Here is a 12677-nt window from a genome sequence, read left to right on the forward strand (position 1 = left end):
CTCCGGGAGTACGGGAGTGCCCGAGGGTGTGAGGTCTCGTAAGGAGACTGTGTCCTCCCGCCCGTCTGGGTATGCCACATAGGCGTACTGGGGGTTGGCGTGCAGGAGGTCCACCCTCTCGACCAGGGGGTCCGTTTTATGGGCCCTCACGTGCTTTCGCAGCAAGACGGGCCCCGGAGAGGTCAGCCAGGTTGGTAGCGTGGTTCCCGTAGTCGACTTCCTGGGGAAAACGAACATTCGTTCATGGGGGGTGGCGTTAATGGCAGTGCAAAGTTGTGACCGGATGGAATGCAGCGCTGCCGGGAGGACTTCCTGCCAGCGGGAGGTTGGGAGGCCCTTAGACTTTAAGGCTAAGAGGACGGCCTTCCATACCGTCGCGTTCTCTCTTTCCACCTGGCCGTTCCCTCAGGGGTTGTAGCTGGTGGTCCTGCTTGCAGCAATACCTCTCGCTAGTAGGAACTGACGGAGTTCCTCGCTCATGAAGGAGGAGCCCCGGTCACTATGTATATAGTTTGGGAACCTGAACAAGGCGAAGAGGTCGTTCAGGCATTTAATGACCGTGGTACTGGTCATGTCTGGGCAGGGGAAGGCAAAGGGGAAACGGGAGTACTCAACAACAATGTTGAGGAAGTACACATTACGGTCAGAGGACGGGAGGGGCCCCTTAAAGTCGATGCTCAGGCGCTCGAAGGGGCGGGTGGCCTTGATCAGGCTTGCTCTGTCCGGCCTAAAGAAGTGCGGTTTGCACTCGGCACAGGTCTGGCAGTTCCTGGTCATGGTCCTGACCTCCTCGATGGAGTAGGGCAGGTTGCGGGCCTTAATGAAGTGGTAAAGTCTGGTGACCCCGGGGTGGCAGAGGTCGTTGTGGAGGGTCTGAAGTCTATCACTTTGCGCGCTGGCGCATGTAATTCGTGACAGAGCATCGGGGGGTTCGTTCAGCTTACCTGGCCGGTACAAGATATCATAATCATAGGTGGAGAGCTCAATTCTCCACCTCAAGATCTTGTCATTCTTGATTTTGCCCCTCAGCTTGTTATTAAACATAAAAGCGACCGAACATTGGTCGGTGAGGAGGGTAAATCGTTTGCCTGCCAGGTAATGCCTCCAGCGTCGTACCGCCTCCACAATCGCCTGGGCCTCCTTCTCGACCGACGAGTGTCGGATCTCAGGGCCCTGTAGGGTCCTTGAGAAGAAGGCCACCGGTCTCCCCTCCTGGTTGAGGGTGGCGGCTAGGGCGAAGTCGGATGCATCGCTCTCGACTTGGAAGGGGATGGACTCATCCACTGCGTGCATTGTGGCCTTGGCAATGTCTCCCTTAATGAGGGAGAAGGCTGCGCACGCTTCCTCCATAAGGGGGAAGGATGTGGACTTCATGAGGGGTCTGGCTTTGTCCGCATAATTGGGCACCCATTGGGCATAGTAGGCGAAGAGCCCCAGGGTTCTCTTCAGTGCCTTTGGACAGTGGGGGAGGGGTAGCTCCATGAGGGGGCGCATTCTTTCGGGGTCGGGGCCGATGACTCCGTTCTCTACTACACAGCCGAGGATGGCAAGGCGCGAGGTGTTAAACACACATTTATCCTTATTGTAAGTGAGGTTCAGCCGTTGGGCCGTACGGAGGAATCTCTCCAGATTAACATCGTGGTCCTGCCGGTCGCGGCCGCAGATGGTGACGTTATCTAGATAGGGGAACGTGGCGTGCAGCCCGTTCTGGTCAACCATCCGGTCCATCTCCCTTTGGAAGACCGAAACCCCGTTGGTGACGCCGAAGGGAACCCTAAGGAAGTGGTAGAGGCGGCCGTTCGCTTCGAAGGCTGTATACTGGCGGTCCTCAGGGCGGATAGGGAGTTGGTGATAGGCCGACTTAAGGTCGATGGTGGAGAATACCCGGTACTGCGCAATCTGATTGACCATATCAGATATGCGGGGAAGGGGGTATGCGTCCAGCTGGGTGTACCTGTTTATGGTCTGGCTGTAGTCGATGACCAGGCGGTTTTTATTGCCGGTCTTAACGACCACGACCTGGGCACGCCAGGGGCTGGTGCTCCCTTCGATGATGCCCTCCTTCAGGAGACGCTGCACCTCAGAGCTAATGAAAGCTCTGTCCCCGGCGCTGTACCGCCTGCTCTTGGTAGCGACGGGTTTGCAGTCGGGGGTGAGGTTAGCGAACAGGGAAGGTGGCGGGACCTTGAGGGTGGATAGGCCGCAGGTGTTACGCGGTGGGCGGTTTAAAATCTGCTGGTTGTCGACTGTGAGTGGGGGGAGGGGTCCGCCGTATGCTAGCGTGACGCTTTGGAGGTGGGATTGGAAGTCTAGGCCTAGTAGGACGGCAGCGCATAGCTGGGGCAGGACGAGGAGTTTAAAATTTTTATACTCCGTACCCTTAACCGACAGGGTCACAACACAGTAGCCGCTGATGTCTGTGGCGTGTGACCTCGATGCCATCGAGATCCGGTTGCGCGTTGGCAGGACAGGGAGGGAGTAGTGGCTCACCGTGTCTGGGTGGATGAAGCTCTCCGTGCTTCCGCTGTCGAACAGGCAGGTCGTGGCGTGGCCGTTTACTTTGATGTCCATCATCGACTTGGACAGGTGATGCGGGCGGGCCTGGTCCAGTGTGATGGAGGCTAGTGTATAGCTGAGCGAGTTGTTGTAGTCTGCGGTTGAGGCGGTAGTCGGGTCTAGAGGCACGGTGGCGGTCGGGCGTGGTGGGTAAAATGGCGTCTCCCACGAGGTTGGACAAAATGGCGGAGAAGATGGCTGCCCCCATAACTCACATGAGGCACTGCTGGTGTCGGTTGCCTGGATCAAAGATGGCCGCCCCATGACTCACGTGTGGGGATGCTGGCCTCTGTGGCCTTGATGGAAGATGGCCGCCCCCACAGCTCGCATGAGGCACTGCTGGCCTCTGATGATCCACCTCTGCAGGCCTTGGCGAAGTGGCCTTTCTTCATGCAGTTTGAGCAGGTAGAGTTCCTGGCTGGGCAGCGCGCCCTCGGGTGTTTCGCCTGGCCGCAGAAGAAGCAGCCGGCGGCCCGATCGCGGGGGTCAGAGGTCACAGCCGGTACCGGGGGTGGCGGTCCCGATCGGGTCCGGGACGCCGACGCTGAGGTAGGTCCCGGGGGGGGGTGCTGCGAGGGGTATTGGGGTCGGTCCCGAGTCCCAGGGTCGCAGGTTACAGTACCTTGAGTATGCCTCGAGGTCCCGATGGGCCACTTCTAGGGAGCGAGCGAGGGCTGCAGCTTTGTCCAGGTCGAGGTCCTTTGCTTCCAGTAGTCTTTGCCGTGAGTAGTCGGACCGCAGGCCTTTCACGAAGGCATCGCGGACATTGTCTTCAGTATTTTCTGCCGCCGTTACCGCTTTAAAGTTACAGTCTCTGCCGAGTGCTTGCAGCACCTGTAAAAATTCATCCACGGTCTCTCCTGGCTGTTGCGGGCGGGATCTTAGGAGGTGTCTGGCATACATGGAATTTACCGGGCTCAGGTATTGTCTTTTCAGCCGGTTGATGGCGTCCTCGTATGTTTTAAGGTCCCGGATGAGTGCGAATACTTTAGGGCTCAGTTGGGCGGTCAGAACTCTTAGCTTGGATCTCTGAGGCACGCCGGATTCTCCCAGGTAGGACTCGAAACAGCTCAGCCAGTGTTCGAAGTCGAGGGCTGAGTTTGCTGCCTGTGGGTTTAGATCCAGGTACGGTGGTCTGAGGGCTCGCAGCCAAGCTGGCTGCTGTGGCTGTTGTAGCTCGGCGTCTGGCTGGTCGCTTTGCTGCTCGCTTTGCTGCTCAGGGAACGACATTTTAAAATTTAGCCAATAAAATTGATATACCTATCAATTCATCCAATGAAAAGCGACGACTTAAGAAAGTAACTATAGGTTTTTATTGGCTAAATAACAGAGCCCACCCTCGTGGGTGATCGGATCCAACAAGGAGGAATACCAGCCAGTCGACCACCTTTATACCTGGGCAGGTAGGTGGAGCCGTGGGCGGAGTCAGCTATGGTCAGCCCAGGTATAGCAGCATGACAAGAGGCGACCTCGTATAGTGATACAACAGTGTGAACAGTGATAACCATAGAGTAACGATATAACAGTGATAACTATAGTGTAACGATAGTGAACGATAAAAGTGGTTTACCACACAAATGCGCCTCGCATTAAGACACAAAGCCTTCAGGCTTGTTTTTTTAACGCTCTTAGACCTATTAGAATTATTATTTACTGTGGCCACGTTTGATTTAAACCGTTGATTTCTCTGACTGCCACTTTTGTTTTTCTCCTTCCTATCTTTTGCTTTTATCCTTGTTTCCCTTTCCTCTGTCTCCCTGCTCAGGTTCCCAACCCCCTTCCATTTTAGTTTAAACCCTCCCCCACAGCACTAGCAAACACTCCCCCTAGGACATCGGTTCCAGCCCTGCCCAGGTGCAGACCGTCCGGTTTGAACTGGTCCCACCTCCCCCAGAACCGGTTCCAATGTCCCAGGAACTTGAATCCCTCCCCCTGGCACCATTCCTCTAGCCACGTATTCATCTGAAGTATCCTTCTATTTCTACTCTGACTAGCACGTGGCACTGGTAGCAATCCTGAGATTACTACCTTTGAGGTCCTGTTTTTTAATTTACCTCCTAACTCCCTATATTCCGCTTTTAGGACCTCATCCCACTTTTTACCTATATCGTTGGTGCCTATATGCACCACGACAACTGGCTGTTCACCCTCCCCTTCCAAGATGTTCTGCAGCCGCTCGGAGACATCCTTGACCCTTGCACCAGGGAGGCAACACACCATCCTGGAGTCTCGTTTGCGGCCGCAGAAACGCCTATCTATTCCCCTTACAATTGAATCCCCTATTACTATAGCTCTACCACTCTTTTTCCTTCCATTCTGTGCAGCAGAGCCACCCCTGGTGCCAGGAAGTTGGCTGCTGCTGCCTTCCTCTGATAAGCCATCCCCCCCAACAGTACTCAAAGTGGTATATCTGTTGGAGAGGGGGATGGCCACAGGGGACCCCTGCACTACCTGCCTGCGCCTAGTACTCTGTCTGTTGGTCACCCGTTCCCTTTCTTCCTGTCCAACCTCTACCTGCGGTGTGTCCAACTCTGTAAACGTGCTATTCACGATGTCCCGAGCATCATGAACGCTCCAGTATGCATCCAATCACAGCTCCAGCGCCGCAATGCGGTCTGTCAGTAGCTGCAGCTGGGTGCACTTCCTGCACACGTAGTTGTCAGGGACACAGGAAGTGTCCCTGAGTTCCCACATCTCGCAGGAGGAGCAGATCACAGGGCCGGGCTGTCCTGCCATGACTTACCCTTTAATTAATTGAGTTTAAATTAAATCAATCAATCCCACTAATTACACTACAGTTAAATAGTTTACCAACAGTCTCCGCTACACCAGAGAGACCTTAGAAACTATAAAACACAGAGTTAAAGTTTTAAAAAAGAGAGAAATACTCACCAACCAATCACTTACCTGCTTCCTGCTGACGTCACACTTGGATTACTTTTTACCTCTCTCCCGGAACCTGGATTGGTCGGGCCTCTGGTGATCCCTCACAGGTCCGCTGCCTCTCCGGTCCCGGGGCTCTGGGCCTCGCTGCCTCGGGCTGCTCTTTAAGTAGCTCCGCAGCCTCTGGTGATCCCTCGCAGGTCCGCTGCCTCTCCGGTCTCGGGGCTCTGGGCCTCGCTGCCTCGGGCTGCTGTTTAAGTAGCTCCGCCGCCTCTGGTGATCCCTCGCAGGTCCGCTGCCTCTCCGGTCTCGGGGCTCTGGGCCTCGCTGCCTCGGGCTGCTGTTTAAGTACCTCCGCCGCCTCTGGTGCTCCCTCGCAGGTCCGCTGCCTCTCTACTAGCAAAATTAATGGGACTAAAAGTCGATAAATCCCAAGGACCGGATGACCTACATCCTAGGGTTTTGAAAGAGATGGCCATTGGAATAGTGGACGCATTGGTTGTCATCTTCCAAAATTCTATAGATTCTATAGATTCTGGAAAGGTACCTGCAGATTGGAGGATAGCAAATGTAACCCCGCTATTTAAGAAAGGAAGGACAGAGAAAACGGGCAACTACAGACCTGTTAGCCTCACATCAGCAGTTGGGAAAATGCTGGAATCTATTATAAAGGATGCAATAACTGGGCACTTAGAAACCAATAGTAAGATTGGGCAGAGTCAACATAGATTTATGAAAGGGAAGTCCTGTTTGACAAACCTATTGGCGTTCTTTGAGGATGTAACTAGTGGAGTAGACAAAGGGGAACCGGTAGATGTGGTGTATATGGATTTTCAGAAGACCTTCGATAAGGTCCCACACAAGAGATTGGTGAACAAAATTAGGACACATGGAATTGGGGGTAATATACTAGCATGGATTGAGAATTGGTTAACTGACAGAAAACAAAGAGTAGGGATAAACGGGTCTTTTTCAGGATGGCAGGCTATGACTAGTGGGGTACCGCAAGGATCAGTGCCTGGGCCCCAGCTATTCACAATCTATATCAATGATTTGGATGAGGGGACTAAATGTAACATTTCCAAATTTGCTGATGACACAAAGCTAGGTGTCAGTGTCAGCTGCGAAGAGGATGTGAAGAGGTTTCAAGGGGATCTCGACAGGCTCAGTGACTGGGCGAGAACATGGCAGATGGATTATAATTTGGATAAATGTGAAGTTATCCATTTTGGTAGAAAAAACAGAAAGGCAGAGTATTTCCTAAATGGTGAAAGATTGGGGAATGCAGATGCTCAAAGGGACCTGGGTGTCCTTGTACATGAGTCACTGAAAATGAATGTGCAGGTGCAGCAAGCCATTAGGAAGGCAAATGCAATGCTGGCCTTCATTACAAGAGGATTTGAGTACAGGAGTAAAGAAGTCTTACTCCAATTATATAGGGCCTTGGTGGGATCACACCTGGAGTAGTGTGTACAATTTTGGTCTCCTTACCTAAGGAAGGATATACTTGCCATAGACGGAGTGCAACGAAGGTTCACGAGATTGATTCCTGGGATGGCGGGACTGTCGTACGAGAAGAGATTGAGTAAACTAAGCCTGTATTCTCTTGAATTCAGAAGAATGAGAGGGGATCTCATTGAACCATACAAAATTATTACAGGGCTTGATAGGGTGGATGCTGGGAGAATGTTTCCCTTGGCTGGGGAGACTAGAACCAGGGGCCACAGCCTCAGGATAAAGGGTAGGCCATTCAGGACTGAGATGAGAAGAAATTGCTTCACAGATGGTGGTGAATCTTTGGAATTCTCTACCCCAGAGGGCGGTGGAGGCTCAGTCATTGGGAATATTCAAAACAGAAGTTGATAGACTTCTGACTAGTAAGGGCATCAAGGGAGTCGGCAAGAACATGGCAAATGGAATAAAACATGGAGAAATGTGAAGTTATCCACTTTGGTAGGAAAAGTAAAAAAGCAGAGTATTTTTTAAATGGTGAGAGACTGGGAAATGTTGGTGTTCAGAGGGACCTGGGTGTCCTTGTACATGAATCACTGAAAGTTAACATGAAGGAACAGCAAGCAATTAGGAAAGCAAATGGTATGTTGACCTTGATTACAAGAGGATTTGAGTATAAGAGTAAAGATGTCTTACTGCAATTATATAGGGCCCTGGTGAGACCACACCTGGAGTATTGTGTACAGTTTTGTTCTCCTTACCTAAGTAAGGATATACTTGCCATAGAGGGAGTACAACGAAGGTTCACCAGGCGGCTTCCTGGGATGAGAGGATTGTCCCATGAGGAGACATTGAGTAGACTAGGCCTATATTCTCTGGAGTTTAGAAGAATGAGAGGTGATCTCATTGAAACATACAAAATTCTTAGAGAGCTTGACAGGGTAGATGCAGGGAGGATGTTTCCCCTGGCTGGGGAGTCTAGAACCAGGGGTCACAGTCTCAGAATAAGGGGTTGGCCATTTAGGACTGAGATGAGGAAAAATTTCTTCACTCAGAGGGTGGTGAATCTTGGAATTCTCTACCCCAGAGCTGTGGAGGCTCAGTCATTGAGTATATTCAAGACAGAGATCGATAGATTTTTGAATATTAAGGGAATCAAGGGGTTTGGGGATAGTGCAGGAAAGTGGAGATGAGGTAGGTCAGCCACGATCTTATTGAATGGCGGAGCAGGCTCAAAGGGCCGAACAGCCTACTCCTGCTTTTATTTAATATGTTCTTATGTCTCACTGGACATGAACCCAGAACTCAGAGCCACTTGCTGGGACTGTCTGGAGCGGGGTTTGAACCCTGCACCTTCTGACTCAGAGGCGCTACCACTGAGTCAAAGGCTCGCTCCCATTTCATGTTGGCGTTATGTTGGAGTGGAGTAGCCCAGAACTCGGTGTTAGAACCACTATTGTTTCTCATTTACATGATTCAGAAAGTCGATGAGAAGTGATGATATTTGCTGAAGACACCAAATGGGGAGCATCAGCGGACTCAGAGGGGCAGCGCAGACATTGAATGTGAGTGACACATGTACTCCATGCTGAGGATCCGAAGGATGAAATTAGAAGAGACCTGGGAGTTTCAGTATACTCAAACACTAAACTATTGTTCCTCTCTGAACAGAACATTAATCATCTTTAAATAAATCAACTGCGAAAGGAAGATTTAACAAAAAGTGTAGAAATGGAATAAGTCAAATATGTAAACAAAAATTGGCTGTGTGGTTGATAGCGAGGAAGATATCAATGGACTGGTCAGGTGGGTAGAACAGTGCAAATGGAATTCAATTCAGAGAAGTATGAGGTAATGCATTTGGAGAGGGCTAACCAGCCAAGGGACCCAAAATAAATTTCACACGAGGAACAACCAAAATTGAACAAACCACTAACTACACATACTTGGGCTTAAAAATCAGTTCTACGGGAAATTTCAAACTGGCTGTGAATGAACTGAAAGAGAAAGCAAGAAGGGCTTTCTATGCCATTAAAAAATCAATCCAAATAGAAATCCCAATTAGCATTTGGCTCAAAATTTTCAAATCAGTAATTGAACCAATTGCACTCTATGGCAGTGAGGTGTGGGGACCGCTAACACAACAAGAATTTGCAAAATGGGACACACACCCAATTGAGATCCTACATGCAGAATTCTGTAAAAGTATCCTCTGGACTCTCAGGAAAACCGTAAACAATGCATGCAGGGCAGAACTAGGCCAATATCCATGAATAATCACTATCCAAAAAAGAGCCACCAAATTTTGGAAACACCTAGAAATGAGCAACCCCCAATGCTATCATTACGAAGCCCTGAAATGCCAAGAGAGGACCATAAAGAAGAATACCCTCAGTCAACTAGTCCTGGGACTCAGTGAAGTCACTACTAACACTACTAACAATAACCAGCCCCAGGACAGTGACAGCGTAACACAAAGAATTCGACCCAACACAATCGTCGCTAAGCAAAAGGAAAAATATCTGTCGTATTGGGCAGAAACAACAAAAACCCAAAGCAAACTCAATTGCTACTTGGCCCTAAACAGACAATACAACATGGCTGATTACCTGACCATGGTAAAGGATAGCAAACTGAGAAAAACCTTGACAATGTACAGACTTAGTGAACATAGCCTGGCGATCGAAAAAGGTAGACACAGGCAGACCCGGCTACCAAGAGAGGACAGGATATGCTCTCACTGCAGTCAGGGAGTGGTGGAGACAGAGATGCACTTCCTCACAGCTTGTAGAAAATATCAGGGCATAAGGGAGAATTTCTACCCAAAATTCACAAAAATATGCCCTGAATTCAGAAATTTGAATGACGACCAAAACTCCCATACCTACTAGGGGAAGAGAGAAATTGTGTAACCTTAGCGGCACACTATGTTACAGCTTGCCATAAACAGAGGGACAACCACTAAATATAAGAAAAGAGTATATATAAATTATATGAAAGTATATTTATACACTCGGATATATCTGTTTATACACTGTATGGATAGATCTGTATTTTTGTGTACAAACATGAATGTTTTTCGATGCTTTGGCAACATAAGATGTAACTTGTCATGCCAATAAAGCGATTTGAATTGAATTGAATTGAATACACAATAAATGGTAGGACACTGAGAAGTGTAGAGGAACAGAGGGACCTTGGAGTACATGTCCACAGATCCCTGATGGTAGCAGGACAGGTAGATAAGATGGTTAAGAAGGCATACGGGATACTTTTCTTTATTAGCTGAGGCATAGAATATATGAGCAGGGTGGTTATACTTAAACTGTATAAAACATTAGTTAGGCCACAGCTAGAGTACTGTGTACAGTTCTGGTCACCACATTATAGGAAAGATGTGATTGCACTAGAGAGGGTAGAGAGAAGTTTTATGAGGATGTTGCCGGGACTGGAGAATTTTAGCTATGAGGGAAGATTGGATAGGCTGGGTTTGTTTTTTTTGGAACAGCGAAGGCTGAGGGGAGACTTAATTGAGGTGTATAAAATTATGAGGGGCCTATTTCCCCTGGCAAAGAGGTCAATAACCAGGGTGAAAGGGGGAAAGAAGATGTATGGGGGTTGGTGTAGAGTGCTGGTACATGATAGGGATTTGGCTCTATACAAAAATGGTCAGGAGAGGCAGTGCATAGTATTACCTCACATAATCGCGTAACTGGGCTGGCTACAAGGTATAATCAAAGACACAGAAATGCAAATTTGCAAGACAAAGGGTATGCTCAAGATGTGTAACCGCCCTAGAAACCAGATAGCCTAATAATACCCCAAGGACATTAAGTAAATCAGGAAGAAGACACGTAGTCAAGTAGGCTGGCTACAAGGTACAATCAAAAACACAGAAATGCAAATATTGCAAGACAAAGGGTATGCGCAAGATGTGTAACCGCCCTAGAAACCAGAAACAACAGCAGAAAATGCTGGAAAAACTCAGCAGGCCAGGCAACATCTGTGGAGAGAAAATAGAGTCAACGTTTCGGGTCAAACCCTTTGTCAAGACTGAAGGCCAGGCTGGGAGAGAACAATAGAGAAGTGAAGAGACATTAAGAGGTATTCAAAACGAGGAGATGGTGACAGGACTAGTGGAGACAAAAGATGGCTCTAGATTAGGTGTGAAATGCGCTGGCAGAATGGGAGACAGCTGCCATGTAGGAGAGAGAAAAAAAAGGGGGGGGGGCGGAAGGGCCAAAACAAAGGCGTGGATAAAAAATAAGTAAAAATGTAATAGGGGGCCGAGGTTATGATCTGAAATTGTTGAACTCGATATCGAGTCTGGAAGGCTGTAAAAGTGCCTAATCGGAAGATGAGGTGCTGTTCCTCGAGTTTACGCTGAGCTTCCGTGGAACAATGCAAGAGGCTGCAGGCGGTGAGGTCTGAACGGTATGTATAAATATCGACTAACTGCTGTAACAATTCGGAGAAGCTTGACGAAGGCGCAAGCAGGCTGTCTCCCCCACCGGTGCGAATAAAGGCTGTTTGGACCCTCGATCTCGGACTTGTGTTGAGTGATTTGAAATTACTCCACAACACATGGGCAAAGAAGTAATTGGCAGAAGGGTTAGAGGGGAGTTGGAGAACCTTTTTTCACCCAGAGGGTGGTGGGGGCCTGAAAGGTGGTAGAGGCAGAAACCCTCATCACATTTAAAAAGAACTTGGATAAGTACTTGAAGTGCTGTAACCTACAAAAGGCTATCGACCAAGAGCTGAAAAGTGGGATTAGGCTGGAACGTTCTGTGACGGCCGGAACAAGCACGATGGGCCGAATGGCCGCATTGTCTGCTGTAAATTTCTCTGATTCAATAATAAATCTAATGTAACATTTACAATCAAATTGGTTGCAAAACAAGAACTATACAGAGAATAAAACGCAATACAGTGCAATATTTTCAGTAATAAAATGTCATGACTGATTAATGTATGTTTGGCTTGAAGCACAATAGCTCACGTGATATTTGTTCTTCAGACTAATAAAGCGTCAAGCCACTTTCTGAATGCCCTACAATCAGAAGTTTTAAAGCAGAAAGCAGAAAACGGGGTGGAATTCTTTGACAGCTGGTTCAAATGTTAAAATGGGATATTGATATTCCAATTATCTATTCATTGTGATAAAATGGGCCACTGGGGTACAGTTCCTGAAGGTGCTGACTCTCACTGGGGTACAGTTCCTGAAGGTGCTGACTCTTACTGGGGTACAGTTCCTGAAGGTGCTGACTCTCACTGGGGTACAGTTCCTGAAGGTGCGGACTCTCACTGGGGTACAGTTCCTGAAGGTGCGGACTCTCACTGGGGTACAGTTCCTGAAGGTGCTGACTCTCACTGGGGTACAGTTCCTGAAGGTGCTGACTCTCACTGGGCTACAGTTCCTGAAGGTGCTGACTCTCACTGGGCTACAGTTCCTGAAGGTGCCGACTCTCACTGGGGTACAGTTCCTGAAGGTGCCGACTCTCACTGGGGTACAGTTCCTGAAGGTGCCGACTCTCACTGGGGTACAGTTCCTGAAGGTGCTGACTCTCACTGGGGTACAGTCCCTGAAGGTGCTGACTCTCACTGGGGTACAGTTCCTGAAGGTGCTGACTCTCACTGGGGTACAGTTCCTGAAGGTGCTGACTCTCACTGGGGTACAGTTCCTGAAGGTGCCGACTCTCACTGGGGTACAGTTCCTGAAGGTGCCGACTCTCACTGGGGTACAGTTCCTGAAGGTGCCGACTCTCACTGGGGTACAGTTCCTGAAG

Source organism: Somniosus microcephalus, chromosome 32 (assembly GCF_052327205.1).
Source record: "Somniosus microcephalus isolate GS21.2 chromosome 32, FLI_Smic_1.0, whole genome shotgun sequence".
Classification (NCBI taxonomy): domain Eukaryota; kingdom Metazoa; phylum Chordata; class Chondrichthyes; order Squaliformes; family Somniosidae; genus Somniosus; species Somniosus microcephalus.